The following is a 23,043-nucleotide window of genomic DNA, read 5'->3' on the forward strand; positions in this document are numbered from 1 at the left end:
CTTTCATCTCACCACTATCATTAAGCCATTGTAATCTATATGGTTTGGGATGTTTAATTGTTGCTAAGCCTAATTTATCAACCACAATGTTACTAATTACATTTGTACAACTTTCACTATCAATTATCATACTACAAATTTTACCTTCGATTTCACATCGGGTGTGGAAGATGTTTTCTCTTTGAACTTGATCATCATCCTTGTATACAATCAACACTCTCCTAGAAACCAAGTTTAATTCGGCATTGGATGCATGTAGGGTCTCGGCTTCATCTTCAATTTCTCCGTCCTCAATCTTGGTTTCAGTATCACTTTTTTCACTATTGGATTCTAAGTTCCCATTGCCTCGCAGCACAATGATCCTTCTATTCAGGCATTGGTTGGCAATGTGTCCTCTTCTCTGGGCCTTAAAACACATAATATCATGAGATCTAGAAGGTTTAGGATAAGATTTACCTTCATTCTTTGGTGCTTGGATAGTTTCGGCTTTTACATCCTTCTTTGGCTGATCGGAGCTCTCTTCACCAAGTTTAAGCTTTTGTCTTGCTTTAAAGGTGATTACTTGTCCAAGCACTTGGATTTGACCTCCCGCTGCTTGAAACTCCTCCAAACCATGCACTTGCACCCTTCCTCTTAAATTGATTCTCAAGTTTGATAGCCACATGCAACATTTGTTCCAATTCTACATATTGTTGTAATTCTAGTTGATTGGCTATCTCACAATTCAAACCACCTAAAAACCTTGCCATGGTTGCTTCTCTATCTTCATTCATGCTCATTCTCATCATAAGCATCTCCATCTCCTTTAAATAATCCTCCACGAACCTTTTTCCTTGAGATAAAGATTGAAGTCTTTGATGTAACAACCTATAATAGTGTGATGGTACAAATCGCTTCTTCATGGCTCCTTTCATTTGTCACCATGTAGTAATCAATTCATCACCTGCTCTTCTTCAGGTACTTTACTCATTAGACCACCATTGGAGTGCATAATGCCCAAACTCCAAATCTTCCAATTTAACTTTCTTGGTCTCTAAATAGTTGTGACAATCAAATATCATCTCCATACGCTCCTCCCATTCCAAGTAAGCCTTCGGGTCATTTTTTTCCATGAAAGGCGATATGTTTACCTTGATATTCCTAAGATAATCTTCTTCATTCCTTGCTGCTCTTTCATAGATTGGCCTTTCTTGAGATTCAAAAATTTCATTAAACCCCTCATCCAAGCCATCTCCAAAATTGCCTTCCACGAATTCTTCTCCAAGTCACCCTTGGCCTACTCGACCTCGACCTCGGCCTCCTCAACCTCGACCTCGGCCTCCATGAGCATCAAACATTGTATTTAGCCCTCCTTGGGATGTTTCTAATTTGTCCATACTTTGATCTATGTGATCAACTATGTGATTAAATTGAGCATTCATCCGCTGTACTTGCTCTAAGATCGCCTTCAAGTCTGTGTGCTCATCTCCACTCCCTGTATCTTGGGAATCACCTTTGAATCCTATGAATTCTTCTTCATTAATTCTTATTGGTGGATCTCCTCTTCTCACCTTTTAATCTATCATGTTAGTATCAATAACACCAAAATAAAATAGAACCTCGCCAAAATCACTCCCTTATGTGTTTCACTCAAACAAGGTCTCAACACTCGTGTTTGCATACTAATTTCGGCTTTTACCCTCTTTTAAGCTCACATGCTTTTGCCTTTTTCCACTCAAAGAATTATCTCAAAGTTCTAATTAAAGCACTCACAAATCAGGAATTAGATCACAAGTATGTTTTAATTAAACTTATCAACAAAGCAATAGCAAAAAGCAAACAATACCGAGTGAATCAATAAAACCTAGTTTCTCAGCTTTTCTAAGCAAAACAAGGTAAATCAACAAGCAAATTTTTGGAATGAAATATAAGCTGTCCAAAATATGAATGAAGCAATCATTCAAGGATAAAATATAGAGAGAGAATTCAAACACGAACAAGAATCAATTTGAACAAAAATATAAGATAGTTGTTGGTTGTTGTTCTTTGTAATTCAAGTTTTTGTATCAAATCCTTTAACTAATTTTTAATCCAATTAATTTAGTATCCAAAATTCAAATATCCAGCAGCAAAAATAAATCTCCAGCAGCTCCAAATATTGAATAAGTAGTTAACAACTCAGCAGTTCAAAGAAATTTCTAGCAAACAAATGTCAACACCAAATTCAACAAAACCGGCCTTTTTTTTTTTTTTTTTTACTCATAAATATAATCTCAACTACAGTACCAAGAATTAACAACTAAATTGCAATTCCAACACCAAAGAACTACCAAACCCGAGACCACCTAATACATAGTTTGGCAAATTTGTGAATTTTGTATTTGTTGCTGCAAACTCACATTTTTTTTTTGAATATATGAATGCAAATATTTAAGATAAAAAAAAGCAAATAAAAATCAACAATAAACTAAATTACTAAGAACAAGGATGAAAAACAACCAACAAACTAAGAAACAAAAAATACGGTAAAACTAGAAAAACCTAGTTTAACTAAGAATGAGTTTTTTTTTTTTTTTTAAAATATGCAGAATGTGTATGATGATAGAAGCAACCTTAAACTAATGCTAAAATGGCATATTAACACAACGCAAAATAAGACAAATAAGATAGATCAAACCTAGATCGACCAGCGCCTAAACCGGTATTATATTAGCCCGGATCTCAATTAAGTTCAGATTTTAATGGATTGACTTCAACCCCTGATACGAACTTAGGACGACCTGCTCCTAAACCCGTATTATATTAGCCCGGATCTCAATTACGTTCAAGTTCTAATGGAATGGACCTCAACCCCTAACCAACCTGTGGTTAGAAACCTTGGTATAATGTAGACGCCACAATAGGGGATGGAAAACCTATTGATAAGTCAAGCTAAAACAACCAATTCTCTAATGGTGTTTTAGGTGTTCTCAAAGAACAAAGAGATAATTAATCTCACAAGTATTTTCTTAATCAAATCAAAGTTTTATTCTTATTGAAAAATAAGCCTTTAAATAGGCTACAAAGCCATGAAATAAAACCCTAGAACATAAAGAAAACTGGCCACCATACATAAAGAAACCTAGTTGGCCGAAACTATACTTCCTTTCCTAATCTAAGTTTGATTAATTAATTCCTTTATATTAAATTAGGAATTAATTAATTTACAATGGAAAGAATAAAATAAAAACCTTCCTAAAGTTATTTGTCCAGAAAATAAATAAATAACAGATAAAAAGTAATGGTAGTTTCCTAAAACAAAAAGTAAAAACAAATTAGGAAACTAAAAATGCTAGCCTTTTGATCAAGTTGACTTTGATCAATCTTTGACCTCTTTGAGCTTCAAATCAGCTTCTAGATTCTTTTTAGGATGCCAAATAAGCTGAATATGAAGTCACACACGTTGCCCATGCTTGGAAAAATAAGAAAAGGCTAGTACAGTAAAATACAGTAAAGCCAACAAGCAATACAGCAAATTCGGCCAAATTGTTGATGTTGTCTGTACAAGCCCTTTTTGATTGCATTTGAGGCTGCTTTAACTTGATTCCATGACCTCTTAGGCATATGTATTGAATCTATAAAGGATTAGAACCATTTCATGCTTTCTGGACTCCAAAAATGTACCAAAACCGTCACCCGGATCCGTATTGGCTTCCACCACTTGGATGCTTCGAATAGGCTTTGTATCTTCAAGTATGGACAAGCTCTGTTGAGATTGATTACCCTCTATATAAATACTCCCAGGTTGACCTTAAATCTCTTAATTTGAGCTTTTGTGATTGGCCTAGTCTTCATCCGTGTCGAGTCAGCACCCCAGCGGGTTATCGATGGAGCGGGCTCGGGCGGAATCACATCAACCCCTAACCAACTTGTGATTAGAAACCTTGGTATAATGAAGATGCCACAATAGGTAATGGATGTCCTATTGATAAACCAAAACCAAAACACTCACCCTCTAATGTTGTTTTAGGTGTTCAAAGAGAATAAAGAGAAATTCAATCTCACAAATTAATTTCTGAATATTGTTAAAGGTGTGTTCTTCCTCAAAAATAAGCCCTTAAATAGGCTTGAATCACAAAATAATAAAACCCTAAAAACCTAGGACAAAACCGGCCAATAGGATTAGGAAACCAAGCATGGCCGAATTTTCTCTCGCCTTTCCTAATCTAATTGTGATTAATTAATTCCTTTATTTTGGATTAGGAATTAATTAACTTACAATAAAATTAATAAAATAATAAATTTCCTAAGATGATTTTATCAGCAAATAAATAAATAGAAACAAATTAAAGACTAATTTTGTAAAACAAAAAGTAAAAATCAACTTAGGAAACTAAATAACTATCTTTTTGACTAAGCTGTCTTTAACCAATCTTTGACCAAATTAAGCTCCAAATCAGATTCCATATGCCTTGTAGGATGAAAATTGGGATTATCATGGAGTCCCACAAGTTGCTCTTACTTGGAACAAAGAGAAAATGCCAATTCAGCAAAATACAGTAAAGCCAGCAAAAGCGACCAACTTTCTCTACCATGCACACAAGCCCTTTTTTATTGCCTTTGAAGCTGCTTTGACTTGATTCCATGACCTCTTAGAGATATGTATTAGATCCATGAAGCGTTAGAACCATTTCTTGCTGTCGGAGTCCATATTTGCACGAAAACAGCTACCCGGGTCCGTATCGGCATCCACCATTTGGATACTTAAAACATGCCTTGTATTTTTGGGTATGGACAAGCCCTTTTAATAATAGATTACCCCTTGCATAAAGGCAGCCAGTTTCTCCTTAAACCTCTTAGCTTGAGCAATAGTGATCGGCTCGGTCTTCATCCGTAGCAGGTCAGCACCCTAGTGGGTTGTCGATTGTGTTGGAGTGCATGGATTATCATCAACAGTTGGATGCAAGTGGGTGTTTACAATAACGTATAATTTGGATGGTTCTATAGAAATGTCAAAGGCTCACTTGGTAGCAAAAGGATTCACAAAATCCTATGGCATAGACCATCAAGAAACTTTTGCCTTGGTAGCAAAACTCAATGCTATTCAAGTTCTTCTCTCTATTGCTACAAACTTAGACTGGAAAATTGCACAACTTGACACCAAAAATGTATTCCTTAATGGAGAATTGGGAGAGGAAGTATTTATGGATGTTCCTTCAGGTTTTGAAGATGTTTAAGGTGTAGATAATGTATGCAGATTGAAAAAATACCTTTACAGATTAAAACAATCTCCTAGAGCCTGGTTTGATTGTTTTTCAAAAATGATGAAGAGGTATGGCTACACTCAAGCTCACACTGATCACACTTTGTTCTTCAGAAAATCTCAAGATGAGAAAACTTTAGTCCTAATTGTGTATGTTGATGACATCCCACTTAATGGAGATGATACAATCGAAGGAGAAAGAATGAAGTAGATTCTAGCCAAAGAGTTTGAAATCAAGGATCTTGGGCCTATGAAGTATTTTCTTGGTATGGAAGTTGCAAGATCAAAGAAAAGTATTTATGTGTCATAAAGAAAATATATTGTTGATTTACTTAGAGAGACAGGATTCCTGGAGAGTAAACTAGCAGATACACCTATTGAAGAGAATCACAAGCTGGGATATAAGAAAGGAGAGATCCCCATTGATAATGGAAGATATCAGAGGTTGGTTGGGTGTTTAATCTATTTGTCCCATACATGACTCGATATTACCTATGTTGTTAGTGTGGTCAGCCAAATTATGCATGAGCCATATGAAGAACATCTCAGAGCAGTTCATTACATTTTCAGATATCTCAAAAGAACTTTAGGAAAAAGGGTTGTTTTTCAAAAAGAATAATTAAAGGAAAATTGAGGCATTTATTGATGCAGATTGGGCCGGATCAGCCAATGATGAAAGGTCCACTACTGGGTATTGCACATTTATATGGGGTAATCTAGTGACCTGGAGAAGCAAAAAACAACCAGTGGTTACAAGGAGTAGTGCTGAGGCTGAACTTTGAGCTCTTGCACAAGGAATATGTGAACTTCTATGGTTGAAAAGAATCATGAATGAGTTATCACTTCAAAGTGAGAATCCCATGCTGTTGTATTATGACAACAAATCAGCAATCAGTGTTGCTCATAATCCAACCCATCATATGACTGTACTAAGTATGTGGAAGTGGATAGACATTTTATCAAACAGAAGATCGAAGAAAGACTTGTGTGTATACCTTATGTAACATCCAAAGAACAACTTGCTGATTTTCTGACCAAAGGTCTACCATGAGTTATGTTTGAAGAACATTTATCCAAGTTGGACATGATTGATATCCATGCTCCAACTTGAGGTGGAGTGTTGGAAAAGCGTCTTTATTTCCTACTGTTTAAGAAATTCTATTTTTGGAAATATGTGTAATCTTTGTATGGTAAAGTTAGTTGCTGTTTTGTAGCTAGCTATAAATTAAGAGTTAGTTTCCATTTTTTCTTTCTTACTAATTGTAACCTAATTGTATATAAGAGAGGCTTATTACCTCTTATGTGAATATATGAAATTGACGGCTAGGTATCATATAGACTTACTGGTTTCCACACCTATTTATGTCGAATGTCATAATGAGATACATTGCACATAATGAGGTACATTAAGATGAAGTATATATTATTGACCTCTTCTGCACCAGTGGCACATCAATAACACAATGCTCCCTGAAGTAAACATGAAAGGTTAGGGCAAGGTTAAACTAAAGAGAATAAGCTTGTTGAGTTGCTAGAAATTGATTTTGGTGTATGATGTACTCGGCTTTGTTTGATTAAGTTGCTGGAAAATTTTCTAGCAAAGCCGATTTGGTTTTTCTCTTGATTTCAATAAGGAAACTAAGGTATTTTTATTATAAAATCAACACACTTATTCATTGAAATGTTTTACATATTTATAGCTTATAAAATATGTGTGAAAGCACACCATGGCCAGTTCTAAACACCAATACAAAACAAGTCCTTCATGGTTAAGTAAAACACATGTGTAAAGTAAATTTGTCACATGCTTCATGGTTTGTAGACAAGTGCTGCTGTCTCATTGAGTGCTTCATGTCGAAGTAGTCCTCATGCATGTTGATACATGTCCTTACATGCATTGGATGAGAGAGAGGCCGAATGGTTAAGCTCCATGTTATCAACTAGCTTCCATGTCACCATCCTTGTCAACAAGGTGCTTAATCTTCTTAAACTTCCTAAAACCCTAATTTGGCTAATGCATTTTAATTAACACATTTTGGTGTCTTTGTGCACCAACTTAACAAGCCTATATTTACACAAAATGGCTTTAACAAAGTACAAAACAAAAAATACAACACAAACTAAGCAAGTTGCTTCTTGACCAAGGCATTACTCATGGTCTCGGGTTTAGCTTGTTTATGGCTAACAATTGCCATAATTCTCTAACACTCCTCCTTAGCAATGTTAGGCATGATGTGTAGAAGACTTTTTAGCACTTGAAGTCTTTCTTTTGGCAATGGTTTTGTGAGAATGTCAGCCAGCTGGTCTTGAGTGGAACAATGCACCAAATTGGTTTCTTTTTTTCTTTCAGCCTCTCGGATGCTATGCTACTTCACAGGGATGTGTTTGGTTCTTCTATGTTGTACTGGATTTTTCGTGATTGCAATGACTGAAGTGTTGTCATAATAAATGATGCGAATCCGTCCAAGCTCGCATAACCGACAACCCACTGGGGTACTGATCCGATACGGATGAAGATCAGGCTGATCACTAGGGCTCAAGCTAAGAGGTTTAAGGACAACCTTACTGCCTTTATCCAAGGAGTAATTCATTCTCAAAAGGGCTTGTCCATACCTGAAGATAAAAGACCTGTTTTACGCATCCAAGTGGTGGAGGCTAATACATTGGACATTTTATATCGGACACCCATACATTGGACATCTGACCTCGGACTTCGGACTTTGGACATCAAACATAACTTAGTTCGGACATCAAGCAGACATAAGGTAGCTCGGACAACAGACATAAGTTAGCTCGGACATCAGGCAAACATAAGTTAGCTCGGATATCAGACATAAGTTAGCTCGGACATCAGGTAGACATAAGTTAGCTTAGACATCAGACATATGTCAACTTAGTTGTCAAACTAGTTAACTCGTTTTCTAATTTACGTTTGACTTTTTTTGGATTTTGATTTATTTATTTGCTGGACAAATAAGTTTAGGAAAGTTATTATTTTATTATTTTCATTGTAAATTAATTGATTCCTAATTCAAAATAAGGGAATCAATTAATCCAAATTAGATTATGAAAGGATGTGAAATTAGGCAATTTCCTAATTTGATTCTATGTTGGCCGAAATTTTCTAATCCTTTTCGGGTTTTATTTTGTCAATTCAATGCCTATTTAAAGGCTTATTTTTAAGGAGAAATCAAGCTTGAATTTTATACAAAAATTATTTGCAAGATTGAATTCTCTTTGTTCTTTTGAACACCTAAAACACCATTAGTGAATGAGTGTTTTAGTTTGACTTATCAAAAGGCCTTCCATCACCTATTGTGGCGTCTTCATTATATACCAAGGTTTCTAATCACAGGTTGGCTAGCGGTCAAGGTGACCATTAGAATTTGAGCATAATTAGATCCGGGCTAATATATTACGGATTTAGGAGCAAGTCGTCCTAGCTTTGTATCATTTGGTATCAGAGCAGAATTTTGTTCAGATTTGATCTATCTTTTTTTGCTTTATTTGTTTGTGTGTTATTCTGCAATTTTAGCATTAGATTAAGGTTGCTTCTATCATCATACACATTCTGCATACTTTAAAAAAGAAAAATTTCATTCCTAGTTGAATTAGGATTTCCTAGTTTTATCATATTTTTTGTTTCCTAGTTTGTTGGTTGTCTTTCATTATTGTTCTTGTTAATTTTAGTTTTTGTTGATTTTTCTTTACTGTTTTATTCTTAAGTATTTGCATTCATATATTCCCCCCCCCCCCCCCCAAAAAAAAAGAGAAGAAGAAAAAGCCGAATAAAAAAAAAATTCGGTTTGTTGAATTTGGTGTTTGCTGGAAATTTCTTTGAACTGCTGCATTGTTGACTATTTGTTACATATTTGGAGTTTCTGGAGAATTATTTTTGCTCTTGGATATTTGGAATTTTGGGTGCTTAAATTATTGGATTAAAATTAGTTAAAGGATTTGATACAAAACTTGAATTACAAGAACAACAACCAGCACTATTCTATATTTTTGTTCGATTTGATTCTTGTTTGAGTTTGAAATTGTTTTTCCTAAATTTTAATCTTCAATCCTTAATCTCTTATCATCTGGTCCAGTTCTTAAAAATTCCAAAATTTTTCTCATTGTTTTGCCTCATTTTGCCTAGAAAAGCCAAAAACTAGGATTTGTTAATTCATTCGGTATTGCTTACTTTTTGCTACTGTTTTGTTGATAAGTTTAATTAGAATATGATGCGGATCCACCCGAGACTGCTCGACCAACAACCCGCTGGGGTGCTGACCCAATACAGATGAAGGTGGGACCGATCACTAGGGCCCAAGCCAAGAGGTTCAAGGAAAATCTTGCTGTCTTCATACAAGGAATAAGTCATAGCCAAGAGGGGTTGGCCACATCTAAAGAACCAAGGCCTGTTTTACTCATACAAGCAATAGAAGCCAAAACAGGGTCGGGTGACGTTTTTGGTGCTAATAAGGAGGCCCGGTTGTATGAATTGGAACCCCATCTTTATGGGTTCAATTCATATGGAGGATGAGTCATAGAAACCAGCCAAAGCAGCTTCAAAGCTGACCAACAAGGTGGTTTGCGCACAAGGAGAAGGAAAGGCCGGATTTGCTGTATTCTTCGCGGGTTTTACTGTATTTTACTGTACTAACCTTTTCTCATACTTCCAAGCAAGGGCAACGTGGGGAACTTCACAATAAGCTTATTTGGCATCCTACAAAGCATATTGAAGCTGATTTGGAGCTCAATTTGGTCAAAGAATAGTCAAAGTCAAATTAGTCAAAAAAGCTAGTATTATAGTTTCCTAATTTTATTCTACTTTTTGTTTTAGGAAACTACCTTTACTTTTTAGTTTTATTTATTTATTTTCTGGATAAATAAGTTTAGGAAAGTTTTTATTTTATTATTTTCATTGTAAATTAATTAATTCCTAAATTCAAAATAAAGGAATTAATTAATCCAAATTAGTTTAGGAATAGGAAAGTTTCGGCCAAGGTAGAATTCTTCTTTGTGTGGCCGGTTTTTCCTAGGGTTTTTAGGGTTTATTTTGTTTCTTTCAAAGCCTATTTAAAGGCTTACTTTTCATTAATAAGATAACTTTGAACTTTGATTTGATTAAGAAAATACTTGTGAGATTAATTATCTCTTTGTTCTTTGAGAACACCTAAAACACCACTAGAGAATTGGTTGTTTTAGCTTGACTTATCAATAGGTTTTCCATCCCCTATTCTACATTATACCAAGGTTTCTAACCACAGGTTGGTTAGGGGTTGAGGTCCATTCCATTAGAACTTGAACTTAATTAAAGATCCGGGCTAATATAATACGGGTTTAGGAGCAGGTCGTCCTAGGTTCGTATCATTTGGTATCAGAGCTAAATTTTGTTCAGGTTTTATCTATCTTTATTTGCTTTATTTGTTTTTGTGTTATTCTGTAATTTTAGCATTAGGTTAAGGTTGCATCCATCCTATACACGTTCAGCATCTTAAAAAAAAAAAAAAAAATTCATTCCTAGTTGAATTAGGATTTCCTAGTTTTATCGTATTTTTGTTTCCTAGTTTGTTAGTTGTCTTTTATCATTGTTCTTGTTAATTTGGTTTTTGTTGATTTTTCTTTGCTGTTTTAGTCTTAAATATTTGCATTCATATATTCAAAAAAAAAAAAAAGAAAACAAGAAAAAAAAAAAAAAGAAGTTTGCGGCAACATTTAAAAAAAAAAAAAAAAACTGCACATTTTGTTTATTTGGAGGTCACGGGTTTGGTGTTTGTTTTGGAGTTGGAATTGTAATTTTGGTAATTATTCTTGCTACTGCAGTTGTTTATGTTCTGTGAGGGAAAAAAAAAAAAAGAAGGTAAAGCCGAATAAAAAAAAAAAAACAAAAAAAAATATTTCGGTTTGTTGGAGTTTGATTTGTTTGCTGGAAATTTGTTGGAGCTGCTGGTTTTTTATTATTTATTCAATATTTGAGTTGCTGGAGAATTATTTTTGCTGCTGGATATTTGGATTTTGGGTGCTTAAATTATTTGGATTAAAATTAGATAAAGGAATTGATACAAAACTTGAATTACAAGAACAACAACCAACACTTTTCTATAATTTTGTTCTCTTTGATTCTTGTTCGTATTTGAATTTCTTTTTCTGGAATTTTATTCTTGAACTCATAATCTACTACCATCTGGTGCAGTTTTCAAAAATTCCAACGTTTTCCCATTATTTTGTATTTTCTTGACTAGAAAGCCGAAAAATTAGGATTTGTTGGATTCTTTCGGTATTGCCTACTTTTTGCTACTGCTTTGTTAATAAGTTTAATTAAAACATACTAGTGATCTAATTGCTGTTTTGTGGGTGTTTTAATTAGAACTTTGAGATAATTCATTGAGTGGAAAAAGGCAAGAGTGTGAGAGCTTAAAAGAGGGTAAAAGCCGAAACTAGTGTGCAAATACGAGTGTTGAGACCTTGTTTGAGTGAAACACGTGAGGGAGTGAATATTGTGAGGATTTATTTTATTTTTGCAGTATTTTACTAACATGGCAGATTCTAGAATAAGAAGAGGGGATCCACCCTTGAGGATCAATGAGGAAGAGTCCGTAGCATTCCATGGCGATGACCGAGCTACCGGGAGTGGAGACCAAGTGGATATGAGAACTATTTTGGAATCAATACAGCGGATTAGTGCTCAATTTGAGCATGTAAATCAAAGAGTGGGAAGATTAGAAGCCTCACAAGGAAGGCCGAATACAAGAAATAGGCAAGAATTCCATGGAGGACGAGGCCGAGGACGAGGAGGTCGCGAGAGGTCGCGAGAGGCCGAGAGAGGAATTTGATGAGGAGCCATTCGACGACGACTTTGAGGAAGGTATGGACGAAACCTTTGCTATCCAAGATAGAGCTGGCCGTGGGAGATATAGGAGGGAAGATATAGATGAAGATTTGGGAAATATCAAGGTTAATATCCCACCTTTTATGGGTAAAAGTGATCCTGAAGCTTATTTGGAGTGGGAAGAGAAAATGGAGATGATTTTTGACTGCCACAACTATTCGGAAGGTAAGAAGGTGAAGATGGCAGCAATGGAGTTTGGCCATTATGCACTCCAATGGTGGATAAATGAGCAAAGCACCCGAAGGAGGGTTGGTGATGACTTAATTACAACATGGCGACAAATGAAAGGAGTCATGAGGAAGCGGTTTGTGCCATCCCATTACCAAAGGTTGCTGCATCAAAGGCTTCAATCTTTGTCTCAAGGAAGTAGGTCCGTGGAGGATTATTACAAAGAGATGGAGATGTTAATGATGAGGTTAAACATGAGGGAGGATAGGGAGGCAACAATGGCAAGATTTCTTGGAGGGTTAAACCGTGACATTGCCAACCAACTTGAATTACAACAATACTTGGAATTGGAAGAGATGTTGCATGTAGCCATTAAGCTTGAGAACCAATTCAAGAGGAGGGGTGTTAGTACATGGTTTAGAGGAGTTTCTAGCAGTGGAAGGACAAGTTCAAGTGGCTGGAAAAACAATTCCACTTATGAAAACAAGTTGAGGCCGAAATTAGGAGAAGAATCTACCAACCGGCCAAGAAGGGAGGTCAAGACCGAATCTGTCCAAGCACTTAGAGGTGAGATAAAATCTGATCCTAAACCTCAAAAATCTAGAGAAATAATTTGTTTTAAGTGCCAAGGAAGAGGACACATATCCAGCCAATGCCCAAATAGAAGAATCATGGTATTAAAGGGCGATGGTGAGTTGGAATCCGCAAGTGAAGAAAGTGGGGCTGAAACTGAGCAAGAGGAGGCTTGTAATGAAGATGAAACCGAACCTGTAGATACATCTAATGCCGAGTTAAGCTTGGTTTCAAGGAGAGTACTTGCTGTCTACAAAGATGAAGAGCAGATACAAAGGGAAAACATCTTCCACACTCGCTGCGAAATACAAGGTAAAATTTGTAGCATGATTATAGATAGTGGGAGTTGTACTAATGTGATAAGTAATCTTGTAGTTGATAAATTAGGCTTGAAAATAATTAAACATCCAGAACCTTATAGATTACAATGGCTTAATGATAGTGGTGAGATGAAAGTAAACAAACAAGCCAAAGTAAAATTTAATATAGGTAGATATGAGGATGTAGTTTTATGTGATATTATGCCTATGATTGCCGGACATATACTATTAGGTAGACCATGGCAATTTGATAAAGATGCTACTCATTTTGGTCGAGAAAATAGTATTGTTTTCAGGTTTAACGGGAAGAAGATCAAGCTGGAACCATTATCTCCTAAAGAGGTTTACAAAGACCAATTACAAATGCAACAAAGGAGAGAAGCCGAGAAGCTCAAGGAAAAAGCAAGTATGGCACCAATGGCTTCACCATCCTTTCAAGAAGGTAAGATTGAGGTTGCTGACCAAGGTAAGGGTTTTAAGGTTCATGTTGAGTGGAAAGACCAAGAAAAAGTCGAGAGAGAGGTGAGAAAAGATAACAAACCCGAGAGCATACAAAATCCGGAAATTTCCGCCAATGAGAGCCAAACCGAGGGAAGAAAAAGAAAAGAAAGAAAAGAGAGGAAAAACCAGAATTTTTATTTGAGTTTAGGGGATATTAATAAGGTTATTGAGTGTAAGAAACCTTTGCTGGTCATGCTTTACAAAGAAAATTATTTAAATGATCAAACTAACTTTGAAGAACTTGAATTGCCAAGTTCAATGATTTCTCTTTTGAAGGAATTTGGAGATGTCTTCCCAAATGAGATTCCAAGTGGACTACCACCTATTCGAGGGATAAAACATCAAATTGACTTTGTTCCAGGGGCTGCCATACCAAATAGACCAGCTTATAGGAGCAATCCCGAAGAAACAAAGGAGCTGCAAAAACAGGTAAGTGATTTGCTTGATAAAGGATATATTCGTGAGAGTTTAAGTCCATGTGCTGTTCCTGTTTTGTTGGTACCTAAAAAGGATGGTTCTTGGAGAATGTGTGTTGATTGTAGGGCTATAAATAATATTACCATCAAATATAGACATCCCATTCCTAGATTAGATGATATGCTTGATGAGTTGCATGGTGCTTGCATGTTTACAAAAATTGATCTTAGGAGTGGTTATCACCAAATTAGGATGAAAGAAGGTGATGAATGGAAACCGCATTCAAAACTAAATATGGGCTGTATGAATGGTTAGTTATACCTTTTGGATTATCTAATGCACCTAGTACTTTCATGAGGCTTATGAATCATGTAATACGTCCATTTATTGGTAAATTTGTGGTTGTTTATTTTGATGACATTTTAATATATAGCCGAAATTTGGAAGACCATGTGGATCAACTTAGGCAAGTTTTGCAAGTTCTTAGAAAGGAAAGATTATTTGCTAACATTAAAAAATGTGACTTTTGCAAAGAAGAACTTGTATTTCTAGGTTTTGTAGTAAGTGCTGCAGGAATCAAAGTTGACCAAGCTAAAGTGAAGGCAATCCAAGAGTGGCCGGTTCCTACTTCCATTACCCAAGTGAGGAGCTTTCATGGCTTGGCAAGCTTTTACCGAAGATTTGTCAAGGATTTTAGTACCATAGCAGCACCATTGAATGAAGTTGTCAAGAAGAATGTTGGCTTCAAATGGGGGGAAGTATAAGAAAAATCTTTTAATTTGTTGAAAGAAAATTTGTGTAATGCACCTTTGTTAGTTTTGCCAAATTTTTCTAAGACTTTTAAAATTGAGTGTGATGCTTCGGGTGTAGGTATTGGAGCTGTTTTAATGCAAGAAGGAAGGCCCATAGCCTACTTTAGTGAAAATTTGAATGGAGCTGCCCTAAACTACCCGACTTATGACAAGGAGATGTATGCTTTGGTGAGGGCTTTGGAGACGTGGCAGCATTATCTCATGCCAAAGGAGTTTGTGATTCATACGGATCATGAGTCTTTGAAGCATATCAAGGGTCAAGGAAAGCTCAACCGAAGGCATGCTAAGTGGATTGAATTTATTGAAACATTTCCATATGTGATCCGCTACAAAAAAAGGTAAGGAAAATGTGGTTGCCGATGCATTATCCCGAAGGTATGTGCTCTTTTCTACCTTAGATGCTAGATTGCTTGGATTTGAACAATTGAAAGAACTTTATGAGCATGATAGTGACTTTGGAGAAATTTTTAGAACCTGTTTGAAACATGGATTTAATAAATTTTACATATTTGAGGGATATTTGTTTAAGAAAAACAAACTTTGTGTGCCTAATTGTAGTATTAGGGAATTATTGGTTCGGGAAGGACATGGGGGTGGCTTAATGGGTCATTTTGGTATTTTAAAGACTTTATCCTTGCTGCAAGAACATTTTTATTGGCCTAACATGAGGATAGATGTTGAGAGAATTTGTGAAAGATGTTTGAAGTGCCGAAAAACAAAATCAACATTGAAACCGCATGGATTGTATAAGCCTTTGCCGATTCCTACCTATCCTTGGGTAGATTTGTCTATGGATTTTATTCTTGGGTTGCCTAGGTCAAGGACAGGTAAGGATTCAATATTTGTTGTAGTAGATAGATTTTCTAAGATGGCACATTTTACTGCATGTAATAAAACTGATGATGCATCCAACATTGCTAATTTATTTTTCAAGGAAATTGTGAGATTGCATGGAATGCCAAAAACTATTGTGTTGGGTAGGGATGCTAAGTTCTTAAGCTATTTTTGGAAAACATTGTGGGCTAAATTAGGTACTAAGCTTTTATTTTCAACTACTTGTCATCCACAAACTGATGGACAAACCGAAGTAGTAAATAGAACCTTGTCTGCATTGTTGAGAGCATTAATTAGTAGAAACTTAAGGACTTGGGAAGAATGTTTGCCACATGTTGAATTTGCATATAATAGGTCTTTACATTCAGTAACCAAATTTACTCCATTTGAAATTGTTTATGGTTTTAATCCTTTGACTCCATTAGATTTAACACCTTTGCCTTTAAGTGAGCGTGCTAATCTAGATGGAAAACAAAAAGCTGATTTTGTAAAGCAGATTCATGAGAAAACCCGAGCAAACATTGAGAGGAGGACCGAGCAATATGCAAGGGTGGCTAATCAAGGCCGGAAATTAATGGTGTTTGAACCTGGAGATTGGGTGTGGCTGCACTTAAGGAAAGAAAGATTTCCCGAACAAAGGAAATCAAAACTCATGCCAAGGGGTGATGGACCTTTTCAAGTTTTGGAGAGGATAAACGACAATGCCTACAAACTTGATCTACCGGGTGAGTATAATGTTAGTGCCTCCTTTAATGTTGCTGATTTATCTCCTTTTTCTGCAGGTGATGACTTCGATTTGAGGACAAATCCTTTTCAAGAGGAGGGGAATGATGCGAATCCACCCGAGACTGCTCGACCAACAACCCGCTGGGGTGCTGACCCAATACAGATGAAGGTGGGACCGATCACTAGGGCCCAAGCCAAGAGGTTCAAGGACAATCTTGCTGTCTTCATACAAGGAATAAGTCATAGCCAAGAGGGGTTGGCTACATCTAAAGAACCAAGGCCTGTTTTACTCATACAAGCAATAGAAGCCAAAACAAGGTCGGGTGACGTTTTTGGTGCTAATAAGGAGGCCGGGTTGTATGAATTGGAACCCCATCTTTATGGCTTCAATTCATATGGAGGATGAGTCATAGAAACCAGCCAAATCAGCTTCAAAGCTGACCAACAAGGTGGTTTGCGCACAAGGAGAAGGAAAGGCCGGATTTGCTGTATTCTTCGCGGGTTTTACTGTATTTTACTGTACTAACCTTTTCTCATACTTCCAAGTAAGGGCAACGTGGGGAACTTCACAATAAGCTTATTTGGCATCCTACAAAGCATATTGAAGCTGATTTGGAGCTCAATTTGGTCAAAGAATAGTCAAAGTCAAATTAGTCAAAAAAGCTAGTATTATAGTTTCCTAATTTTATTCTACTTTTTGTTTTAGGAAACTACCTTTACTTTTTAGTTTTATTTATTTATTTTCTGGATAAATAAGTTTAGGAAAGTTTTTATTTTATTATTTTCATTGTAAATTAATTAATTCCTAAATTCAAAATAAAGGAATTAATTAATCCAAATTAGTTTAGGAATAGGAAAGTTTCGGCCAAGGTAGAATTCTTCTTTGTGTGGCCGGTTTTTCCTAGGGTTTTTAGGGTTTATTTTGTTTCTTTCAAAGCCTATTTAAAGGCTTACTTTTCATTAATAAGATAACTTTGAACTTTGATTTGATTAAGAAAATACTTGTGAGATTAATTATCTCTTTGTTTTTTGAGAACACCTAAAACACCATTAGAGAATTGGTTGTTTTAGCTTGACTTATCAATAGGTTTTCCATCCCCTATTGTGGCGTCTACATTATACCAAGGTTTCTAACCACAGGTTGGTTAGGGGTTGAGGTCCATTCCATTAGAACTTGAACTTAATTAAAGATCTGGGCTAATATAATACGGGTTTAGGAGCAGGTCGTCCTAGGTTCGTATCAGAATATACTTGTGATCTAATTTCTGTTTAGTGGGTGTTTTAATTAGAACTTTGAGATAATTCATTCAGTAGAAAAAGGCAAGAGTGTGTGAGCTGAAAAGATGGTAAAAGCCGAAACTAGTGTGAAAACACGAGTGTCAAGACCTTGTTTGAGTGAAACACATGAGGGAGTGAATTTGGTGAGGTATTATTTTATTTTTCCATTATTTATACTAACATGGCAGATTCAAGGGTGAGAAGAGGAGATCCACCTTTAAGAATTAATGAATAAAAGTCCATAGGATTCCATTGCAGTTCCTGTGCTTCAGTGAGTGGTGAGCAAATGGACATGAGGGCTGTCTTGGAGCAACTACAGTGGATGAATACTCAATTTGACCATTTAAATCAAAGGATGGACAGGTTAGAAACATCCTAAGGAGTGCCGAATATAAGGTTAGATGCTCATGGAGGACGAGGTCATGGTCGAGGAGGCTGCAGGTGACCAAGAGAAGAATTCGGGGGAAGTAACTATGGAGATCATGGAGGAGGGGTTTGATGAAATTTTTGAACCTCAAGAAAGGCCAATCCGTGGGAGACCAGCAAGGAATGAAGATGATGATCTTGGGAACATCTGTTGAAATGTGGTGATCTTGCCACAATGTGCAAGGTAGTTTGGTTACACTTGCACTCTTTGTTTTGCAACATCAAAGACCAAACATTATTTATGTTTATGCATTTTATTTTATCTTGTAATGTTTAAGAACAATATCCTTTTTGTAATGCCCTAAGCTCATTATCTAGCTTAAGGCCTTTTTTGTCTAGTTGCTGGAATTGTATTTCCAGCAACATAAGTCCACTTCCTTGGATTCTGTTTGAAGTAAGTTTGGGATTTGGACCTGAATTTTGGATATGATAAAGTAGATATTCAAAGGAAGCAGCAGCAAAAAGAATGGCCCAATTTGGAGCTGGGAAGGCTGAGTTAAGCCCAAAACAATCTGACCCTTGTGCAGTTTTGTTGCCCAGAAAACTAGGCAAAACTGCCTCGGGTTTGATTACTTTTGAATGAGTAAATGGACTTTGTTTTATCTAGTTTTTGTCTAGAACATAGTTTAATATTCAAAAAGGCTTCCCTCCAATTTTCAAGTCAAATGGAGCTGGTTTTCAAATTCAAATGCCTTAGACAAGCTGAACTGCCCATTAAAGAAGGTTTCTTGCATGCCTAGCACATTGATTAGAGTTAGTTGAGGTAGTTTGGCTTGGTTGGTTACTTTTAATGCTTTTGAATTTATTGATCAATATGGCAGCATGCCTTATTGTCTTTTTGATGTATTTAAAAGTATGAAAATTGTAATGAAAAACATTGAGAAAGAAAATATTCAAAAAACAGATTTTGAAAAACAACATTTTTTGCTCTCTTTCTTTCAACTACTACATTTTGGTTTCTTCTTCTTCCCAAAAGCTAACAACCTTCTCAAGAACCCCAAACCTCCATTAAAACCAGAAACAAAACCTTAACAAACCCAAAAACAAAATCAAGAACCAAGAACCAACAACAATCATTCTTGACTATTTGAAACTCACCAAAACACCATTTTATTTGTGAGAGGATCCCCCACCTAAAGCCTTCCAACCGAAACAAAAACCTCCTAAAAATACTAATTGAAACTCACCAAAACACCACCACCCGAGAGTTTGTTCTTGTGTCCATTTTTCAAAACTTTTCAAAAACCATTTTTTCAAATGGCCTCACAATCCTTTGCAACCCCAACACCACCTAAGTTTGAAGGCCAAAACTATTCCATTTGGAGTATAAAAATGAAAGCCTACCTTCAAGCCTTTGGTTTATGGGAAGTAATAGAAGAAGGTTATGTAGTGGAAGAGTTGAGAGCTAATGCAACCCAAGCACAAAGAAATGCACATGAGGCTGAAGTTGCCAAGGGGTTTAAGGCCCTCACTGCCTTGCACTCCTCCGTGAGTGATTCCATTTTTACAAGGATAATGTCATGCATAAGTGCTAGAGAGGTTTGGATAAAGCTTCAAGAGGAGTTCCATGGAAATACTAGAACTCGGCAAATGCAAGTTTTAAACCTAAGAAGAGAGTTTGAGACCTTGAAGATGAAGGAGAATGAGCTTGTCAAGGATTTCACGGAAAGGATGCTCAAAGTGGTAAATCAAATTCGGGTCCTTGGTGAGCAATTGACCAATCAAAGGGTAGTAGAGAAAGTATTGGTGAGCTTACCCGAAAGGTTTGAAGCTAAGATTTCCTCCCTTGAAGAATCTAGAAATCTTAGTGAAATAACCTTGAGTGAGCTCATCAATGCTCTTTGAGCAACCGAACAAAGGAGAACCATTAGAAAGGAGGAGACCATAGAGAGTGCATTCTATGGTGGCCACGGCAACAAAAATAAGAATAAAGGAAAGAAGAGCAACAACACCAACCAAACCGTTTTTACAACCAACAACAACACAAACAACAACAAAAGTGGATGGAATCAACAACAACAACAACAAAGCCATCAAAACCGAGGAGAGCATCCACCTTGCCCTCATTGCAAGTGTTTTTGGAGGCCAGATGCATCTTGTGAAAGATGTGGAGGAAAAGGCCACATTGCCAAAGTATGCAAGCAAAGGAGACAACAAGCCAATGTGGTTAATGAAGAAGCCGAGAACCTATTTGTGGCCACATGCCTTAAAGCCACAAGTAGTGGTCTCGGTTGGCTTGTGGATAGTGGTTGCTCACACCACATGAGTTTCCAAAAGGATGGCTTTATGGAGCTTGACCGAAACTACAAAACCAAAGTGAAGATTGGTGATGGCCGGTTCATGAAAGTAGATGGCAAAGGAGATGTGTGCTTGAACACCAAGGAAGGTACCAAAATTATAAAAGATGTGCTATATGTTCCTAGTTTGTGTGAAAACTTACTTAGTGTAGCACAATTGGTAGAAAGAGGCTTTGCTTTAAATTTTACAAAAGATGGATGTATCATATATGATGCTTGTGGTAATGAGCTGTTTAAGGTACCATTGAAGGACAAAAGCTATAGATTGGACCTGGTTAAGAATGAACAAGCCTTAAAAACCAAAGTGGAGTCCATTTCTCAACTTTGGCATAAAAGGCTTGGGCATTTTAGCTATGGTGCCATGAAAAACACCAATGCCATTGTGAAGGACATGCCAAAGTTTGAGAAGATGAAAAGCCTATGTGATGTATGCCAACTAGGGAAATATACACTGCTTCCATTCCCTAAAGTCGGTTCATGGAGAGTTTAGGAGAAGCTTGAGCTAGTCCATTCGGATGTGTGTGGACCGATGAGTTTGTCATCAATTGGAGGATGTAAGTACTTCCTAACCTTCATTAATGACTACTCAAGGATGTGTTGGGTATATTTTCTAACAACCAAGTCACAAGTGCTTGAGAAGTTCATGGAATTCAAGAAGATGGTGGAAACCTAAAGCAATGCAAAGATGAAGTGCTTGAGAACCGACAATGGTGGAGAATATACAAGCTTGGCTATGGAGGATTTTTGCAAAGAAAATGGAATGGTGCATCAATTCACAACACCATACACACCACAACAAAATGGTGTTTGTGAGAGACAAAATAGGACCTTGATGGAGATGGCAAGGTGCATGATACATGAAAAGAACATACCAAAGAAGTTTTGGGCTGAAGCCATATACACGGCTAGCAACATCTAAAACCGAGCATACACCAAAGCCAATGAGTCCAAGACACCCTATGAGATATGGTATGGAGAAAAACCATCCTTGGACAACATAAAAATCTTTGGAAGTGTTTGTTTTCTTCATGTTCATCCACACATGAGAGACAAGCTTGACAAAAGGGCAAATGTGGGCATCTTGGTCAGCTTTAGTGAGGTTACCAAAGGTTTTAGGGTTTTCAACTTGGAAACCAAGAAACTTGTGGTAACAAGGGATGTGAGGATTGATGAAGATGCTATTTGGGATTGGACAAAGGAGGAGCTTCTTGTCCATGAAGATAATGCCCGGTTGGATGATGAAGAAGAAGAAACCAATGACAATGACAATGAAGAAAATGAAGATGATGAGGAGGATGCACTTGAGACCATTGGAGCCGAATTGGAGATTGGAGATGGTGTTAGAGGAGAAAGGCCATTGTCCAAAATATATGAAAGGTGCAATGTTGTCTTGAGTGATCCTACCAATGCTCAAGAAGCTATGCAAAAGAAAGAGTGGATGGAGGCCATGCAAACCGAAATGGATATGATAGAAAAGAATGAAACTTGGTCTTTGGTTTCTAAACCTAAAAACAAGAAACCAATTGGTGTAAAGTGGATCTTTAGGACTAAGTTCAACCCGGATATTACAATATGCAAGCACAAGGCAAGGCTTGTGGCAAAAGGCTATGCACAACAAGTGGGTGTAGATTATGGAGAGACGTTTGCACCGGTTGCAAGAATGGAAACCATAAGGCTCATCCTATCCATCTCTGCCTCAATGTCATGGAAGGTGTACCACTTTGATGTAAAGTCGGCTTTCTTGAATGGTGTGCTTCAAGAGGAGGTTTATGTCAAGCAATCCGAGGGCTTCATTGTTCAAGGACATGAGGACAAAGTCTACCATCTACACAAGGCACTTTACGGGTTAAAGCAAGCACCTAGGGCTTGGTATGGCAAGATTGATGGTTACTTGACCTACCAAGGATTTAGGAGGAGTCCAAATGAGCCAACACTATACATAAGGAATGAAGAATGCATGATTGTTATCTCACTCTATGTGGATGATTTGTTGGTCATGGGTGAAAATGAAAAGAACGTGAAAGTTTTGAAAAATGAACTTGAAAAGGAGTTTGACATGTCAAGCCTTGGTGAAATGAATTACTTCCTTGGAGTGGAAGTGATGCAATGCTCTAGGGGTATCTTCATATCTCAAGATAAATACATCAAAGATCTTTTGAAAAAGTTCAACCTTGATGAATGCAAGCCAATGTCAACACCAATGAGCCAAGGAGACAAATACAAAAAGGAGGATGGCACACCAAAGGTAAACCTGACCCTATATAGAAGCATGATAGGAAGTTTGCTCTATGTATGTTCATCAAGACCAAATATTATGCATGCCACATGTGTTTTTTCTAGATATATGCAAGCACCATCCCAAAATCATTTTGTAGGTGCCAAAAGAATTCTTAGATACTTAAAAGGAACACAAGACTTTGGAGTTTGGTATGATAGGCAAGATGTGATGAGATTAATGGCCTACTCGGATAGTGATCGGGCTGGATGCTTGGATGATATGAAGAGCACTTCAGGGTATCTTTTCTCACTTGGTAGTGGACCATTCTCATGGAATGCAAAGAAACAAGATACAACCGCTCAAAGTACTGCC

Source organism: Ziziphus jujuba, chromosome 11, assembly GCF_031755915.1.
Source record: "Ziziphus jujuba cultivar Dongzao chromosome 11, ASM3175591v1".
In the NCBI taxonomy this organism is placed as follows: domain Eukaryota; kingdom Viridiplantae; phylum Streptophyta; class Magnoliopsida; order Rosales; family Rhamnaceae; genus Ziziphus; species Ziziphus jujuba.